We start from the raw sequence: 14,962 nt of genomic DNA on the forward strand, positions 1-14,962 counted from the left end.
CAATTTGGAACACCTATTGATTTCGGATGGAGCCCAAAACTCGGGCAACATCATAATATGGTGGGAGGAGTCATTTGGTGAGTTTTGAGTGAAATCCAATCGCTAGAAGTATGGAATACACCAACCACTCCAATTAGGAACGAACTGTCGTTGAACTTGAATTGTCCAATTTCTCACCCCTATTGATATCGGATCGAGCCCAAAACTTGGGCAACATCATAATATGGTGGGAGGAGTCATTTGGCGAGTTTTGAGTGAAATCCAATCGCTAGAAGTATGGAATACACCAACCACTCCAATTAGGAACGAACTGTCGTTGAACTTGAATTGTCCAATTTCTCACCCCTATTGATATCGGATCGAGCCCAAAACTTGGGCAACATCATAATATGGTGGGAGGAGTCATTTGGCGAGTTTTGAGTGAAATCCAATCGCTAGAAGTATGGAATAAAACAACCACTCCAATTAGGAACGAACTGCGGTTCAACTTGAATTGTCCAATTTGGAACACTTATTGATTTCGGATCGAGCCCAAGACATGGGCAACATCATAATATGGTAGGAGGAGTCATTTGGTGAGTTTTTAGTGAAATCCAATCGCTAGAAGTATGCAATACACCAACCACTCCAATTAGGAACGAACTGCCGTTGAACTTGAATTGTCCAATTTCTCACACCCATTGATTTCAGATCGAGCCCAAAACTTGGGCAACATCATAACATAGTGGGAGGAGTCATTTGGTGAGTTTTGAGTGAAATCCAATCGCTAGAAGTGTGGAATACACCAACCACTGCAATTAGGAACGAAGTGCCGTTGAACTTGAATTGTCCAATTTGGAACACCTATTGATTTCGGATGGAGCCCAAAACTCGGGCAACATCATAATATGGTGGGAGGAGTCATTTGGTGAGTTTTGAGTGAAATCCAATCGCTAGAAGTATGGAATACACCAACCACTCCAATTAGGAACGAACTGTCGTTGAACTTGAATTGTCCAATTTCTCACCCCTATTGATATCGGATCGAGCCCAAAACTTGGGCAACATCATAATATGGTGGGAGGAGTCATTTGGCGAGTTTTGAGTGAAATCCAATCGCTAGAAGTATGGAATACACCAACCACTCCAATTAGGAACGAACTGCGGTTCAACTTGAATTGTCCAATTTGGAACACTTATTGATTTCGGATCGAGCCCAAGACTTGGGCAACATCATAATATGGTAGGAGGAGTCATTTGGTGAGTTTTTAGTGAAATCCAATTGCTAGAAGTATGCAATACACCAACCACTCCAATTAGGAACGAACTGCCGTTGAACTTGAATTGTCCAATTTCTCACACCCATTGATTTCAGATCGAGCCCAAAACTTCGGCAACATCATAACATGGTGGGAGGAGTCATTTGGTGAGTTTTGAGTGAAATCCAATCGCTAGAAGTGTAGAATACACCAACCACTGCAATTAGGAACGAAGTGCCGTTGAACTTGAATTGTCCAATTTGGAACACCTATTGATTTCGGATGGAGCCCAAAACTCGGGCAACATCATAATATGGTGGGAGGAGTCATTTGGTGAGTTTTGAGTGAAATCCAATCGCTAGAAGTATGGAATACACAAACCACTCCAATTAGGAACGAACTGCCGTTGAACTTGAATTGTCCAATTTCTCACACCTATTGATTTCGAATCGAGCCCAAAACTTGGGCAACATGATAATATGGTGGGAGGAGTCATTTGGTGAGTTTTGAGTGAAATCCAGTCGCTAGAAGTATGGAATACACCAACCACTCCAATAGGGAACGAACTGCCGTTGAATTTGAATTGTCCAATTTCTCACACCTATTGATTTCGGATGGATCCCAAAACTCGGGCAACATCATAATATGGTGGGAGGAGTCATTTGGTGAGTTTTGAGTGAAATCCAATCGGTAGAAGTATGGAATACACCAACCACTCCAACTAGGAACGAACTGCCGTTCAACTTGAATTGTCCAATTTCTCAAGCCTATTGATTTCCGATCGAGCCCAAAACTTGGGCAACATGATAATGTGGTGGGAGGAGTCATTTGGTGAGTTTTGAGTGAAATCCAATCGCTAGAAGTATGGAATACACCAACCACTCCAATTAGGAACGAACTACCGTTGAACTTGAATTGTATAATTTGGAACACCTATTGATTTCGGATCGAGCCCAAAACTTGGGCAACATCAGAATATGGTGGGAGGAGTCATTTGGTGAGTTTTGAGTAAAACCAATCGCTAGAAGTATGGAATACACCAAGCACTCCAATTAGGAACGAACTGTCGTTGAACTTAAATTGTCCAATTTCTGACACCTATTCATTTCGGATCGAACCCCAAACTTGTGTAACATCATAATACGGTGGGAGGAGTCATTTGGTGTGTTTTGAGTGAAATCCAATCGATAGAAGTATGGAATACACCAACCACTCGAATTCGGAACGAACTACCGTTGAACTTGAATTGTCCCATTTCTCACACCTATTGATTTCGGTTCGAGCCCCAAACTTGGGCAACATGATAATATGGTGGGAGGAGTTATTTGGTGAGTTTTGAGTGAAATCCAATCGCTAGAAGTATGGAATACACCAACCACTCCAATTAGGAATGAACTGCCGTCGAACTTGAATTGTCCAATTTCTCACACCTATTCATTTCGGATCGAACCCCAAACTTGTGTAACATCATAATATGGTGGGAGGAGTCATTTGGTGTGTTTTGAGTGAAATCCAATCGCTAGAAGTATGGAATACAACAACTACTCCTATTAGGAACGAACTGTCGTTGAAATTGAATTGACCAATTTATCACACCTATTGATTTCGGATCGTGCCCAAAACTTGGGCAACATCATAATATGGTGGGAGGAGTCATATGGTGAGTTTTGAGTGAAATCAAATCGCTAGAGGTATGGAATACACCAACCACTCCAATTAGAAATGAACTGCCGTTGAACTTGAATTGTCCAATTTCTCACACCTATTGATTTCGGATCGAGCCCAAAACTTGGGCAACATCATAATATGGTGGGAGGAGTCATTTGGTGAGTTTTGAGTGAAATCCAATCGCTAGAAGTATGGAATACACCAACCACTCCCATTAGGAACGAACTGCCGTTCAACTTGAATTGTCCAATTTCTCACACCTATTGATTTCGGATAGATCGCAAAACTTGGGCAACATCAGAATATGGTGGGAGGAGTCATTTGGTGAGTTTTGAGTGAAACCAATTGCTAGAAGTATGGAATACACCAACCACTCTTATTAGGAACGAACTGCCGTTGAACTTGAATTGTCCAATTTCTCACACCTTTTGATTTCGGATTGAACCCCAAACTTGTGCAACACCATAATATGGTGGGAGGAGTCATTTGGTGAGTTTTGAGTGAAATCCAATCGCTACAAGTATGGAATACAACAACCACTCCAATTAGGAACGAACTGCCGTTGAACTTGAATTGTCCAATTTCTCACACCTATTGATTTCGGATCGAACCCCAAACTTGTGCAACATCATAATATGGTGGGAGGAGTCATTTGGTGAGTTTTGAGAGAAATCCAATCGCTAGAAGTATGGAATACACCAACCACTCCAATCAGGAACGAACTGCCGTTGAACTTGAATTGTCCAATTTGGAACACCTATTGATTTCGGATCGAACCCCAAACTTGTGCAACATCATAATATGGTGGGAGGAGTTATTTGGGGAGTTTTGAGTGAAATCCAATCGCTAGAAGTATGGAATACACCAACCACTCCAATTAGGAACGGATTGCCGTTGAACTTGAATTGTCCAATTTCTCACCCCTATTGATTTCGGATCGAACCCAAAACTTGGGCAACATGATAATATTGTGGGAGGAGTCATTTGGTGAGTTTTGAGTGAAATCCGATCGCTAGAAGTATGGAATACATCAACCACTCCAATTAGGAACGAACTGCCGTTGAACTTGAATTGTCCAATTTCTCACCCCTATTGATATCGGATCGAGCCCCAAACTTGGGCAACATCATAATATGGTGGGAGGAGTCATTTGGCGAGTTTTGAGTGAAATCCAATCTCTAGAAGTATGGAACACACCAACCACTCCAATTAGGAACGGATTGCCGTTGAACTTGAATTGTCCAATTTCTCACACCTATTGATTTCCGATTGAGCCCAAAACTTGGGCAACAAGATAATATGGTGGGAGGAGTCATTTGGTGAGTTTTGAGTGAAATCGAATCGCTAGAAGTATGGAATACACCAACCACTCCAATTAGGAACGAACTGTCGTTGAAATTGAATTGTATAATTTGGAACACCTATTGATTTCGGATCGTGCCCAAAACTTGGGCAACATCATAATATGGTGGGAGGAATCATTTGGTGAGTTTTGAGTGAAATCAAATCGCTAGAGGTATGGAATACACCAACCACTCCAATTAGGAACGAACTGCCGTTGAACTTGAATTGTCCAATTTCTCACACCAATTGATTTCGGATCGAGCCCAAAACTTGGGCGACATCATAGTATGGTGGGAGGAGTCATTTGGTGAGTTTTGAGTGAAATCCAATCGCTAGAAGTATGGAATACACCAACCACTCCCATTAGGAACGAACTGCCGTTGAACTTGAATTGTCCAATTTGGAACACCTATTGATTTCGGATCGATCCCAAAACTTGGGCAACATCAGAATATGGTGGGAGGAGTCATTTGGTGAGTTTTGAGTGAAACCAATCGCTAGAAGTATGGAATACACCAACCACTCTAATTAGGAACGAACTGCCGTTGAACTTGAATTGTCCAATTTCTCACACCTATTGATTTCGGATCGAACCCCAAACTTGTGCAACATCATAATATGGTGGGAGGAGTCATTTGGTGAGTTTTGAGTGAAATCAAATCGCTAGAGGTATGGAATACACCAACCACTCCAATTAGGAATGAACTGCCGTTGAACTTGAATTGTCCAATTTCTCACACCTATTGATTTCGGATCGAGCCCAAAACTTGGGCAACATCATAATATGGTGGGAGGAGTCATTTGGTGAGTTTTGAGTGAAATCCAATCGCTAGAAGTATGGAATACACCAACCACTCCCATTAGGAACGAACTGCCGTTCAACTTGAATTGTCCAATTTCTCACACCTATTGATTTCGGATAGATCCCAAAACTTGGGCAACATCAGAATATGGTGGGAGGAGTCATTTGGTGAGTTTTGAGTGAAACCAATTGCTAGAAGTATGGAATACACCAACCACTCTTATTAGGAACGAACTGCCGTTGAACTTGAATTGTCCAATTTCTCACACCTTTTGATTTCGGATTGAACCCCAAACTTGTGCAACACCATAATATGGTGGGAGGAGTCATTTGGTGAGTTTTGAGTGAAATCCAATCGCTACAAGTATGGAATACAACAACCACTCCAATTAGGAACGAACTGCCGTTGAACTTGAATTGTCCAATTTCTCACACCTATTGATTTCGGATCGAACCCCAAACTTGTGCAACATCATAATATGGTGGGAGGAGTCATTTGGTGAGTTTTGAGAGAAATCCAATCGCTAGAAGTATGGAATACACCAACCACTCCAATCAGGAACGAACTGCCGTTGAACTTGAATTGTCCAATTTGGAACACCTATTGATTTCGGATCGAACCCCAAACTTGTGCAACATCATAATATGGTGGGAGGAGTTATTTGGGGAGTTTTGAGTGAAATCCAATCGCTAGAAGTATGGAATACACCAACCACTCCAATTAGGAACGGATTGCCGTTGAACTTGAATTGTCCAATTTCTCACCCCTATTGATTTCGGATCGAACCCAAAACTTGGGCAACATGATAATATTGTGGGAGGAGTCATTTGGTGAGTTTTGAGTGAAATCCGATCGCTAGAAGTATGGAATACATCAACCACTCCAATTAGGAACGAACTGCCGTTGAACTTGAATTGTCCAATTTCTCACCCCTATTGATATCGGATCGAGCCCAAAACTTGGGCAACATCATAATATGGTGGGAGGAGTCATTTGGCGAGTTTTGAGTGAAATCCAATCTCTAGAAGTATGGAACACACCAACCACTCCAATTAGGAACGGATTGCCGTTGAACTTGAATTGTCCAATTTCTCACACCTATTGATTTCCGATTGAGCCCAAAACTTGGGCAACAAGATAATATGGTGGGAGGAGTCATTTGGTGAGTTTTGAGTGAAATCGAATCGCTAGAAGTATGGAATACACCAACCACTCCAATTAGGAACGAACTGTCGTTGAAATTGAATTGTATAATTTGGAACACCTATTGATTTCGGATCGTGCCCAAAACTTGGGCAACATCATAATATGGTGGGAGGAATCATTTGGTGAGTTTTGAGTGAAATCAAATCGCTAGAGGTATGGAATACACCAACCACTCCAATTAGGAACGAACTGCCGTTGAACTTGAATTGTCCAATTTCTCACACCAATTGATTTCGGATCGAGCCCAAAACTTGGGCGACATCATAGTATGGTGGGAGGAGTCATTTGGTGAGTTTTGAGTGAAATCCAATCGCTAGAAGTATGGAATACACCAACCACTCCCATTAGGAACGAACTGCCGTTGAACTTGAATTGTCCAATTTGGAACACCTATTGATTTCGGATCGATCCCAAAACTTGGGCAACATCAGAATATGGTGGGAGGAGTCATTTGGTGAGTTTTGAGTGAAACCAATCGCTAGAAGTATGGAATACACCAACCACTCTAATTAGGAACGAACTGCCGTTGAACTTGAATTGTCCAATTTCTCACACCTATTGATTTCGGATCGAACCCCAAACTTGTGCAACATCATAATATGGTGGGAGGAGTCATTTGGTGAGTTTTGAGTGAAATCCAATCGCTACAAGTATGGAATACAACAACCACTCCAATTAGGAACGAACTGCCGTTGAACTTGAATTGTCCAATTTCTCACACCTATTGATTTCGGATCGAACCCCAAACTTGTGCAACATCATAATATGGTGGGAGGAGTCATGTGGGGAGTTTTGAGAGAAATCCAATCGCTAAAAGTGTGGAATACACCAACCACTCCAATCAGGAACGAACTGCCGTTGAACTTGAATTGTCCAATTTGGAACACCTATTGATTTTGGATCGAACCCTAAGCTTGTGCAACATCATAATATGGTGGGAGGAGTCATTTGGTCAGTTTTGAGTGAAATCCAATTGCTAGAAGTTTGGAATACACCAACCACTCCAATTGGGAACAAACTGCCGTTGAACTTGAATTGTCCAATTTGGAACACCTATTGATTTCGGATCGAGCCCAAAACTTGGGCAACATCAGAATATGGTGGGAGGAGTCATTTGGTGAGTTTTGAGTGAAATCCAATCGCTAGAAGTATGGAATAAAACAACCACTCCAATTAGGAACGAACTGCGGTTCAACTTGAATTGTCCAATTTGGAACACTTATTGATTTCGGATCGAGGCCAAGACTTGGGCAACATCATAATATGGTAGGAGGAGTCATTTGGTGAGTTTTTAGTGAAATCCAATTGCTAGAAGTATGCAATACACCAACCACTCCAATTAGGAACGAACTGCCGTTGAACTTGAATTGTCCAATTTCTCACACCCATTGATTTCAGATCGAGCCCAAAACTTGGGCAACATCATAATATGATGGGAGGTGTCATTTGGGGAGTTTTGAGTGAAATCCAATCGATAGAGGTATGGAATACACCAACCACTCGAATTCGGAACGAACTGCCGTTGAACTTGAATTGTCCCATTTCTCACACCTACTGATTTCGGTTCGAGCCCCAAACTTGGGCAACATCAGAATACGGTGGGAGGAGTCATTTGGTGAGTTTTGAGTGAAACCAATCACTAGAAGTTTGGAATACACCGACCACTCTAATTAGGAACGAACTGCCGTTGAACTTGAATTGTCCCATTTCTCAAACCTATTGATTTCGGTTCGAGCCCCAAACTTGGGCAACATGATAATATGGTGGGAGGAGTTATTTGGTGAGTTTTGAGTGAAATCCAATTGCTTGAAGTATGGAATACACCAACCACTCCAATTAGGAAGGAACTGCCGTCGAACTTGAATTGTCCAATTTCTCACACCTATTCATTTCGGATCGAACCCCAAACTTGTGTAACATCATAATATGGTGGGAGGAGTCATTTGGTGAGTTTTGAGTGAAATCCAATCGCTAGAAGTATGGAATACACCAACCACTCCAATTGGGAACGAACTGCCGTTGAACTTGAATTGTCCAATTTGGAACACCTATTGATTTCGGATCGAGCCCAAAACTTGGGCAACATCAGAATATGGTGGGAGGAGTCATTTGGTGGGTTTTGAGTGAAATCCAATCGCTAGAAGTATGGAATACACCAACCACTCCAACTAGGAACGAACTGCCGTTGAACTTGAATTGTCCAATTTCTCACACCTATTGATTTCGGATCGAGCCCAAAACTTGGGCAACATCATAATACGATGGGAGGTGTCATTTGGGGAGTTTTGAGTGAAATCCAACCGCTAGAAGTATGGAATACACCAACCACTCCAATTAGGAATGAACTGCCGTTGAACTTGAATTGTCCAATTTGGAACACCTATTGATTTCGGATCTGGCCCAAAACTTGGGCAACATCATAATATGGTGGGAGGAGTCATTTGGTGAGTTTTGAGTGAAATCCAATCGCTAGAAGTATGGAATACACCAACCATTCCAATTAGGAACGAACTGCCGTTGAATTTGAATTGTCCAATTTCTCACACCTATTGATTTCGGTTCGAGACGCAAACTTGGGCAACAAGATAGTATGGTGGGAGGAGTCATTTGATGAGTTTTGAGTGAAATCCAATCGCTAGAAGTATGGAATACACCAACCACTCCAATTAGGAACGAATTGCCGTTGAACTTGAATTGTCCAATTTCTCACACCTATTGATATCGGACTCAGCCCAAAACTTGGGCAACATGATAATATGGTGGGAGGAGTCATTTGGTGAGTTTTGAGTGAAATCCAATCGCTAGAAGTATGGAATACACCAACCACTCCCATTAGGAACGAACTGCCGTTGAACTTGAATTGTCGAATTTCTCACACCTATTGATTTCGGATCGAGCCCAAAACTTGGGTAACTTCATAATATGGTGGGAGGAGTCATTTGGTGAGTTTTGAGTGAAATCCAATTGCTAGAAGTATGGAATACACCAACCACTCCAATTAGGAACGAACTGCCGTTGAACTTGAATTGTCCAATTTTTCACACCTATTGATTTCGAATCGAGCCCCAAACTTGGGAAACATCATAATATGGTGGGAGGAGTCATTTGGTGAGTTTTGGATGAAATCCAATCGTTTGAAGTATGGAATACACCAACCACTCCAATTAGGAACGAACTGCCGTTGAACTTGAATTGTCTAATTTCTTTCACCTATTGATTTCGGATCGAGCCCAAAACTTGGGCAACATCATAATCTGCTGGGAGGAGTCATTTGGTGAATTTTGAGTGAAATCCAATCGCTAGAAGTAAGGAATACACCAACCACTCCAATTAGGAACGAACTGCCGTTGAACTTGAGTTGTCCAATTTCTCTCACCTATTTATATCGGATCGAACCCAAAACTTGGGCAACTTCATAATATGTGGGGAGGGGTAATTTGGTGAGTTTTGGGTGACATCCAATCGCTAGAAGTATGGAATACACCAACCACTCCAATTAGGAACGAACTGCCGTTGAACTTCAATTGTCCAATTTCTCACACCTATTGATTTCGGATCGAGCCCAAAACTTGGGCAACATCATAAAATGGTGGGAGGAGTCATTTGGTGAGTTTTGAGTGAAATCCAATCGCTAGAAGTATGGAATACACCAACCACTCCAATTAGGAACGAACTGCCGTTGAACTTCAATTGTCCAATTTCTCACACCTATTGATTTCGGATCGAGCCCAAAACTTGGGCAACATGATAATATAGTGGGAGGGGTCATTTGGTGAGTTTTGGGTGAAATCCAATCGCTAGAAGTATGGAATACACCAACCACTCCAATTAGGAACGAACTGCCGTTGAACTTGAATTGTCCAACTTTTCACACCTATTGATTTCGGATCGAGCCCCAAACTTGGGAAACATCATAATATGGTGGGAGGAGTCATTTGGTGAATTTTGAGTGAAATCCAATCGCCATAAGTGTGGAATACACCAACCACTCCAATTAGGAACGAACTGCCGTTGAAAGTGAATTGTCGAATTTGTTTCACCTATTGATTTCGGATCGGGCCCAAAACTTGGGCAACATCATAATATGGTGGGAGGAGTCATTTGGTGAGTTTTGAGTGAAATCCAATCGCTAGAAGTATGGAATACACCAACCACTCCAATTGGGAACGAACTGCCATTGAACTTCAATTGTCCAATTTCTCACACCTATTTATTTCGGATCGAGCCCAAAACTTGGGTAACTTCATAATATGGAGGGAGGAGTCATTTGGTGAGTTTTGAGTGAAATCCAATCGCTAGAAGTATGGAATACACCAACCACTCCAATTCGGAACGAACTGCCGTTGAACTTGAATTGTCCAATTTCTCACACCTATTGATTTCCGATCGAGCCCAAAACTTGGGCAACATGATAATATGGTGGGAGGACTCATTTGGTGAGTTTTGAGTGAAATCCAGTCGCTAGAAGTATGGAATACACCAACCACTCCAATTAGGAACGAACTGCCGTTGAACTTGAATTGTCCAATTTCTCACACCTATTGATATCGAATCGAGCCCAAAACTTGGCCAACATCATAATATGGTGGGAGGAGTCATTTGGCGAGTTTTGAGTGAAATCCAATTGCTAGAAGTATGGAATACACCAACCACTCCAATTAGGAACGGACTGCCGTTGAACTTGTATTGTCCAATTTCTCACACCTATTGATTTCCGATTGAGCCCAAAACTTGGGCAACATGATAATATGGTGGGAGGAGTCATTTGGTGAGTTTTGAGTGAAATCCATTCGCTAGAAGTATGGAATACACCACCCACTCCAATAAGGAACGAACCGCCGTTGAACTTGAATTGTCCAATTTCTCACACCTATTGATTTCGGATCGAGCCCCAAACTTGGGCAACATCATAACATGGTGGGAGGAGTCATTTGGTAGGTATTGAGTGAAATCAAATCGCTAGAAGTATGGAATACACCAACCACTCCAATTAGGAACGAACCGTCGTTGAACTTGAATTGTCCAATTTCTCACACTTATTGATTTCGGATCGAGCCCAAAACTTGGGCAACATGATAATATGGTGGGAGGAGTCATTTGGTGAGTTTTGAGTGAAATCCAATCGCTAGAAGTCTGGAATACACCAACCACTCCAGTTAGGAACGAACTGCCGTTGAACTTGAATTGTCCAATTTCTCACACCTATTGATTTCGGATCGATCCCAAAACTTGGGCAACATCATTGTTGCGTCGATTCAGCTGCACCAAAATGGATTCAGCTGCATCCTCATCTTGTGATACTCGCAATTGCACGAGCCGTTTGGTAATATAGCATATGTAAGTGCGAGGTCGATCCCACGAGGATTGGTGATTGAATGATCCAATTCATTTCCCCTACACAAAACAGAAATGAAAAAGAAAATAAATAAAACAAGAAAAAAAAGAAATAACTCAAGCAAATAAGTTCCCAAGTTCAATTTAGATTAATGGATTGATTCTAGCTAAAGTATTATTAAGCCATAATGTTTGGTCATAACCTTGTGTTCCTAATTCCCTAATTTGATCATTTGTTGTCCAACCTAAAATTAAGCATTAGGAACCCATTAAACATAGAAGAACAATTTAAACAACCAAGCATGTATATAATCCTTGTTGTCGAATGTCCATACATACTCTTCCTATTCATAGTTCAATTCGAATTAAAGCATGGTGTCTACTCTTAATTCAAACCAAGATAGCTAACATGCAAGCCTAAATTGTGATCAATCATTCAAACTAGCATATTAACTTATAAGCATAATGAATAAGAACAAAAACCATAATTGAAACCTGGAGACTAATTAAACTTGAATACTTAAGAAAGAATGTACATTACAAATAAAAGTAAAGTGGAACTAAGAAAACTTGAAGGAAAATTTAGTAAACTCATTTTGTTACAACAATTGACAACTTGAAAGGAAACTAAGAGAATTTGAGGGAGAGAAGGAAAGGGAGCTCTAGAGAAGTGTTTGAGAGCTCCCCCCCTTGGGGTGTGTTTTGAAGCTTGAAGGCTTCTCTATTTATAGGGCTAAGAGGGAGGAACATCATGATGGATTCCCACACCATCCTTCATCTTTTGCTGCTGCACCTCAAGCATCTTCAAATGGGTTCAAAGGTGATCAGTTGTGGCTGCCTTTACTGCCAACCCATGTGGTTGCCTTTTGGTTGCTGAAAAATGAGTTTTCTAAACCAGGCTTGGTGTAGGAAGGCCAGAGGTTTCAAAACGTATCCAATGGGGCTCAAATTTGGATATGTTATACTAGACACCCATTGGAACAACTTCTATGAAGAAAGTATTCCCATCGGAGCAGTAGAAGTGTGCGTTTTGGGCCTTGCAAGTTGGCTGCCGAACAGAGACTGGAATTGACTTCATTTCATTTCTTTGCTTTCTTTTTGCTTCACATGCATGCACATGCTTTCTCTTTCAAATAAAACCTGATCTCCAGCTCCAAAGTGATCTGCCAATTCAATTCCCATGTTCAAAGGCTGAAGCAAAATGCCTCTCATCATTCCTCATTCTTCTCTCTCTCCTTTCTCTTTGCTTCACATGCATGCACATGCTTTCTCTATAATAACTCCAGCATGTACCAACTTGCTCCTTTAGAATTTCATAGCTGGAATGTCTGCCCACTTCACTCATTATGTTGGATCCAAAGTCAGTTGCAGCATGGGTGAGGCACATGGCTTAAAGGAGGAGACAAGGCTCAAAGCTGGCAGCTGCAAATCCTCCTGAGCATGGTTCAGTGTTGGACGGGCTAAGGACTCCACATATGTTCAATTGGGCTGAATTTTGGATATGTTATACTACACACCCAATTGAACAACTTCTATGAAGAATGTCTTCTCATCCGAGTTGTGCAGAATGCTGAAATGAGACCTGCAAGGTGACTTACGAAATTGGACTGACAAGGAGTGTGGCCCAACTTTGGTTTTGTCTTTAAGCTCTTGCTCTTTGCCAATCAGCCCTTAACATGCATGGACTGCATCAAATGTGATCTCTTGCTATCTTAACCTACAAAACACACAAACAGAGGTAAGTGACTCAAAATAAAGAGAAACTAAACAAAATCACAAAGTAAAGAAGGCAAGCAAGTGTATGAAATTATGGACTTATCAAAACAGAAAATGGATTAAAAGCACAAGTTTAACTCAATAACATAACCAAATCATAAGCTAGAAGGGTACAAAATGATATACAATTATGAACCGATCAATCATAATATGGTGGGAGGTGTCATTTTGTGAGTTTTGAGTGAAATCCAATCGCTAGAATTATGGAATACACCAACCACTCAAATTAGGAACGAACTGCCGTTGAACTTGTATTGTCCAATTTCTCACACCTATTGATTTGGGATCGAGCCCAAAACTTGGGCAACACGGTAATATGGTTTGAGGAGTAATTTGGTGAGCTTTGAGTGAAATCCAATCGCTAGAAGTATGGAATACACCAACCAATGAAATTAGGAACGAACTGCCGTTGAACTTGAATTGTCCAATTTCTCACACCTATTGATATCGGATCGAGCCCCAAACTTTGGCAACATCATAATATGGTGGGAGGAGTCATTTGGGGACTTTTGCGTCAAATCCAATCGCTAGAAGTATGGAATACACCAACCACTCCAATTAGGAACGAACTGCCGTTGAACCTGAATTGTCCAATTTCTCACACCTATTGATTTCGGATCGAGCCCAAAACTTGGGCAACATCATAATATGGTGGGAGGAGTCATTTGGTGAGTTTTGAGTGAAATCCAATCGCTAGAAGTATGGAATACACCAACCACTCCAATTAGGAACGAACTGCCGTTGAACTTCAATTGTCCAATTTCTTTCACCTATTGATTTCGGATCGAGTCCAAAACTTGGGCAACATCATAATATGGTGGGAGGAGTCATTTGGTGAGTTTTGAGTGAAATCCAATCGCTAGAAGTATGAAATGCACCAACCACTCCAATTAGGAACGAACTGCCGTTGAACTTGAATTGTCGAATTTCTCACACGTATTGATTTCGGATCGAGCCCCAAACTTGGGTAACATCATAATATGGTGGGAGGAGTCATTTGGTGAGTTTTGAGTGAAATCCAATCGCTAGAAGTATGGAATACACCAACCACTCCAATTAGGAACGAACTGCCGTTGAACTTCAATTGTCCAATTTCTTTCACCTATTGATTTCGGATCGAGTCCAAAACTTGGGCAACATCATAATATGGTGGGAGGAGTCATTTGGTGAGTTTTGAGTGAAATCCAATCGCTAGAAGTATGGAATACACCAACCACTCCAATTAGGAACGAACTGCCGTTGAACTTGAATTGTCCAATTTCTCACACCTACTGATTTCGGATCGAGCCCCAAACACGGGCAACGTCATAATATGGTGGGAGGAGTCATTTGTTGAGTTTTGAGTGAAATGCAATCGCTAGAAGTATGGAATACACCAACCACACCAATTAGGAACGAACAGCCGTTGAACTTGAATTGTCCAATTTCTCACACCTATTGACTTCGGATCGAGCCCCAAACTTGGGCAACATCATAATATGGTGGGAGGAGTCATTTGGTGAGTTTTGAGAGAAATCCAATCGCTAGAAGTATGGAATACACCAACCACTCCAATTAGGAACGAACTGCCGTTGAACTTGAGTCATCCAATTT

This window comes from Prunus avium, chromosome 3 (genome assembly GCF_965620075.1).
Source record: "Prunus avium chromosome 3, drPruAviu1.hap1.1, whole genome shotgun sequence".
Lineage (NCBI taxonomy): Eukaryota > Viridiplantae > Streptophyta > Magnoliopsida > Rosales > Rosaceae > Prunus > Prunus avium.